Below are 6,354 nucleotides of genomic sequence, written 5' to 3' on the forward strand. Positions count from 1 at the left end.
TAACAACATTAAAGATAATTCCAACAAAAGTATTTCTCGGGTAGTTATTTCCAATAAAAGTATGGTAATTTTAATATACATGGAATGTAGAAACACCCAATCTTACTAGAAAAATACTGGATTCCCTGAAAAACACCCAAGGGAGCGCATACAGGACAAAAAGTATGGGTGTCCTTAACGGACAGTCCGTTAGCTCAAGTGACAGAAGGATTTCTTTTTATTATACGGCCACATTATCACGTGGACGTATTATGCCATTGCCCCTGTTTGTCCGTCCGTCCGTCCGTCCACAATTTGTTTGTGGACACTCTACAGGTCACAATTTTGAAATATAAGTCAATCTCCCAAAGATTATGGCCCCTGATTGTACGAAAAATCACGTTTTTAGCTTGTGGACAATATAGTGGTCACAATTTTCACCCGAATTTGATGCATGTTTATATCCCAAAGTTCTTGGTTCATGTCGATATTTGCGCATATTGGATCATAACTTCTAGAATTATGGCCTCAGATTGAACGAAAAATCGTGTTTTCTACGTCCACATTCATAATGTGAACGTATATGGCTGTCGCCCCTGTGTGTGTGTGTGTGTGTGTATCGCCTACAGGCCACAATTCTTAAGTGATCATCTTGAAACTTATTCCTTATACACTAAGGAAGATCCCTATTGTTTTTGGTGCATGCCCGACCCGCAGGAGCAGAGCCTTGCCCATTTCTTGTATTTGTTTGTTTGTCGTCTACAGGCCACATTTCTTAACGTATCATCTTGAAACTTTGCATACTTATTCTTTGTACCCCAAGAAATATCCCTATCGTTTTGGGTGCATGCCTAACTCCCAGGGACAGAGCCACGCCCAGTGTTTGTGTGTCTTGTGTTTCGCCGACAGGCCACAATTCTTAACAGATCCTTTTGAAACTTTGCATACCTATTCATTGTTTCTCTGCTTGTTGTCTACAGGCCACGATTCTTAATGGATCGTCTTTGAACTTGCGATATGTATTCCTTATACTGCTTGTCCTAAGGACTGCAACTATTGATGTTGGAGCATGACCCCCTCCTCCAATCCTCCACCCACTTTTTGTTGATATTTTGTCTGTAAATGATATAAAGGTTGCAATTATCAAATTTGGATCCAATTTGGAATGATCCAGCATATGGTTGTACCTATATATATTGGTCCATATCCAACTCACAGGGGCAGAGCCACACCCAATTTTTGTGTTTTTTGTCTACAGGCTGGTATTCTAAATGGATCATCTTGGAATTTGGCATTTTTATTCCTTATACTGTAAGGAAAGCAACTATTTATTTTGGTGCAAGTCTCGACCCCCAGGGGTGTGGTGCCACACCCACTTTTTTGTTAGTTTTTATTGGTAAATACTTTAGAGGTTGCAATAATTAACAAATTTTGTTGAAATTCATCATATCAATCATTTCAATAACAGGGTGGTACCTATTTATATTGTTCCATATCCACCCCCCAGGGGCAGAGCCACACCCAATTTTTTTATTTATAGTTTACAGGCTGCAATTCTGAATGGATCTTCTTGGAACTTTGCATATTTATTCCTTATACCGTAAATACAGCAACTATTTATTTTGGTGCATGCCCCGACCCCCTGGGGCAGTGTCACACCCACTATTTTGTTAATATTTTGTCTGTAAATTTGGCAAAACAAACCCAACGCCTAGCCTTCTTTGCCTCTTGTCATATTACAGCCATTTCATATTTCATTCTCTTCATTTTAAAAAGTACCATATCAATCAAACAGGAATGTGGATGTATATTGCAGTGTTAATGATGCTCTTGTTTAGCTTGTGGTCCCTCTAGAGGTCACAAATATTTTGTGAAAATCGGACCAAAACTGTCGGACAAAATGGCCGCCCCTCATACGCAAAAAGTGTAAACTTCTGGTATATCACGGTTGTGGATCCTCTAGAGGTCACAATTTTGATCTGATTTTGATGAAACTTGAAATGCCCGTTTATAACCCCAAAATCTTGGTTGCTTTCGATATTCGCGCATATCAGATCGTAACTTCATGAATTATGGTCCTTGATTCTACAAAAAATCACGTTTTTAATTTGTGGTCCCTGTAGAGGTTACAATATTTATCCGATTTAAAAAAAAAAACGTGTGAACATATCACCGTTACACACTAATGATGGTTGAGTTCGAATTTCCTGGAAATCCGGAACAAAACAGCCGGACAAAATGAGAGCCCCTCATACGCAAATAGTGTAAAAATATGGTATATCAAGGTTGTGGGCCCTCTAAAGGCCACAGTTTTTATTCGATTTTGATGAAATTTTAAATTTATGTTTATATCACAAAGTTCTTGGTTCCTTTTGAGATTCACGCATATCCGAACGTAACTTAATGGATTATGGCACCTGATTGTTCGAAAAATCACATTTTTAGCTTGTGGATTCTATAGAGGTCACAATTGTTTATCCGATTTTAAAATCTGTTTAAATATATCACCATTCCACCATAATGAAGGTTGAATACGAATTTCGGGAAAATCGAAATGAAACTGCCCGACAAAATGGTATGCAAATGGTGTAAAAGTATTTAATATAAAGAATGTGGTCCTTAATAGAGGTCACAATTTTTATCCGATTTTGATGAAACTTATAACATATCTTTATATCCCAAAGATCTCAGTCCCTTTTGATATTTGCCCATTTCAGACCATAACTTTCACTTTTGTTTTTGGCTTGTTCTCTATACATCTCTTGCAAAATGTGAGTGTCTTGCCTGGCAACCGCTGGTGTGTTGATCTAATGGCTAAGTGTGGTGAGAACATTCAGTGAATTAACAATCCAGTAGTCTCTGCTATTAACGACAGAAAAAGAAGTTGGCAAAGGATAATCCAAGAATTTACATAGGGTTTATTGTAAAATGACAGCAACTAAGTGATGGATAATGGCTGAAGACTGTCCATTATGTAAATAGAAAGAACAACTGAGGGGCGTTAGCCCCGAAGTTTTTCTTTGTATTTACATAATGGACAGTCTGAGGCTATTATCAAACCTAAGTCTCTAACTCAATATCATCCAAAATCTTCAATATTGAAAACACAAACTATTTGTCAATTTAAATCAACATTGATGCCATGATCTTACTGGAAAAAAAAGGGCTTCTGATATCCAATATTTAAGACAAAATAAACATTTTGCCATTGTACCATAATGCGTGTCAGCCCCAGTTCTAGCAAGAGACTCGGGGAAGGAGGCTAGACATATTGTACCAAACCAAACGGCGTATGTAGACTGGAATAACCAGGCGCTAGAAATTTGCATTCGATTGAGACTGCGGGCTTATTTCGCGGAACATAACTGATTTGAAATTAGAGTAAAAACGGAAACCATTGAATGTATATCAGTTTATATACATTCATATTACAGTATTATATGAGTTACGACCCACTTGTGTCAATTTAAGCTCCTTAAATAATGGATAGTTTTCTAAAACAACAAGTCATAAAATAATGGATATAAAACAACATGCACATGCTCATGAATGCATGTGACTAAACACTCCAGTCATACAATGCAAGCATACACAGACAGTCCAAAATATTCGACATGGAGACATGTTTATAACGCAGTCAAAATTAAATATTAATAATGAGAATATATGTGATAAGCATTTGGACACTGATTACATTGGTTATGTACTCGATATGGAAGATAATAGTCGTAAAAATTGTGATGTTCTTGATATGGGGGAATAATAGCCGTCATAGTTGTGATGGTAAGGCTGCTCACGGGAATGATTTAGATATTGATAATATTCTTAGTACTGTGGTTAATATGGAGGGTACTAGCCGTCCAAATTTTAATTTAAAATTTAATATACTCTGATTTAAGTGGCAGGACACATGATCAAAGGCACAAACCAATTCACGAAATTCAAACTCAACTGGTGTAACGGTGATATATTTGAACATTTTTTAAAATCGGATAAAAATTGTGACCTGTATATGTCCCACCGGCTCAAAACACGTTTTTATTGTTAAATCAGCGGTCATAATCCAGGAAGTTACGGTCCGATATGCGCCAATATCGCAAGGAATAGAGATCTTTGCGTTATAAACACACATGTTCAGCTTACTCAAAATGGGCTAATAATTGTGACCTCTAGTGTGTACAGCCAGGGACCATAATCCATGAAGTTACGGTCACATACAAGCCATTATCGAAAGGAACCGAGATCTTTGGGATATATATACCTATATTTCAAGATATGACCTGTAGAGTGTCCACAAAGAAGGTGTGAAAATGTGGGCGTATAAAAACGTATCATCGATCTATTGCCGAACGTAAAACGGACAAGTGACATATAACGACGGATTCAAGTGGAATTCTGTTTGTAGACAAACACATGAAATCAACATTCGGTCATGTGACATTTCGGTAACTATGAGGATTTAAAGTAATTCCATGTTTTGTATTTTAATTTGTTCGGAGAATAAATTATCAAAAAATACATGTTCATTTTGCAGATAAGTGTTTATTATGGACAGTTTTATAAATAATAGACGATTGTTTAAAAAAAAGCGTACATTCTCCTATATACTGGTTAAAAACATCAAAGGATGACGTCATATCTATGTTTTAAGTTTTAATAAAGACAAAATTGCAGAATTTTAAAGAGCATATAAATGTGTAAAAGGCAATGTTTATTATAACCACTCTGTAACAATTTCACACCAACCTGATTAAAATTATTTGACACATCTCTGTTTATGTGTCAGAAACTCTAAAACAGTTTTTTCAATTTTTCACGGAGACTATATATCACAATATGCAGTCTTATAACTATTCGTTTATGTATACCAGTTGCTATTTCGGACATTTTTACCGAAAATAAAGGGGCATAACTCATCGTTATTTAAGCAGACGGATACAGATCACAATTTAAATTTACGTGTCAACAAAATATTAAACTTCGTGCGTAATAAAAAAAAAAGGTGCACCCCGCTATTTTTCACATTTAATTCCCACGCGGTATTCAAATTTATGTCAGTAATATTCCTACAAAATTACTTGTTTTCGTAATACGATAGAATGAAAGCATGCCAACCCGTACCTGCTTCAAATTCACGTCTTAGTTTATAATACGGCAGCAGATGAAAGCCAAACATCCGAAATAAGAATAGTTTGTACCCGTACCTACTTCAAATTCACGCCAGTAATATTCCTCCAATATTACGTGTCTTCGTTTATACGACAGCAAATGAAAGCAAAACATCCGATTCAAGAATGACTCGTGACAGCATGCATCAATTAACACACTGACTGGATTGAGACTATGAAATAATTACTTAAACATGCATTGTGCAAGAGCTAAATTTACCTATTATAGGTCTTTCTTTGGGCCTGAAATGTTAAATAAACTAATCCCAACGTAACTTCTTGGATTATGGTCCCTGATTGTTAGAAAAATCGCCCTTTTAGTTTGTGGACCCGCTAGAAGTCACAATTTGTATTCAATTTTAAAAATCATTTAAATATATTACCATTACACATCAATAAAGCTTGGGTTTGAATTTCGTAGAAATCTGACCGAAACTGCCAAACAAAATGTCCGCAACTTGTACGCAAATAGTGTAAACGTATGTAATATCAAGGTTGCAGACACTCTAGAAGTCACAATTTTTATCCCGATTTTGATGAAACTTGAGAAATATATGTTTATATTCAAAACATCGGGGTTGCCTTGATATTTGTGCATAAGGGACCGTAACTTCCTGGCTAATGACTCTTGTTTGTAAGAAAAATCACATTTTTAGCTTGTGAACCTTCTGCCTGACAATATGGCGGATCCTTGTACGCAAATAGTGTAAAAGTATGTAATTGTACGAAAAATCATGGGTTTTTTAGCTTGTGGATCCTCCAGGGGTCCAAAAAAAATTATCTGATTTTAAAAACCGTGTGAATATATCACCATTCCACCATAATAAAGGTTGAATTCGAATTTCGGAAAAATCAAAACGAAACTGCTCGCGAAAATGGCCGCTTTTTGTACGCAAATTGTGTAAAAGTATATAATGCAAAGGCTGTGGACCCTCTAGAGCTCACAATTTTTTTTATCCAATTTTGATGAAACATAAAATATATGTTTATGTCCCAAAGATCTCAGCCCCTTTCGATATGTGCGCACTTCAGACCATAACATTCTGGATTATGGCCCCTTGTACGAAAATTCGTTTTTGTTTTCAGCTTGTTCTCTATCCATCTCTTGCAAAATGTGGACGTATCATGCCTGGCAGTCGCTGGTATGTATTATTCGATGTTCTAGAAATGTGTAGCTATATATAATTGGCTTGAATTTGAAACACCG

Source organism: Patella vulgata, chromosome 6 (assembly GCF_932274485.2).
Source record: "Patella vulgata chromosome 6, xgPatVulg1.2, whole genome shotgun sequence".
In the NCBI taxonomy this organism is placed as follows: domain Eukaryota; kingdom Metazoa; phylum Mollusca; class Gastropoda; family Patellidae; genus Patella; species Patella vulgata.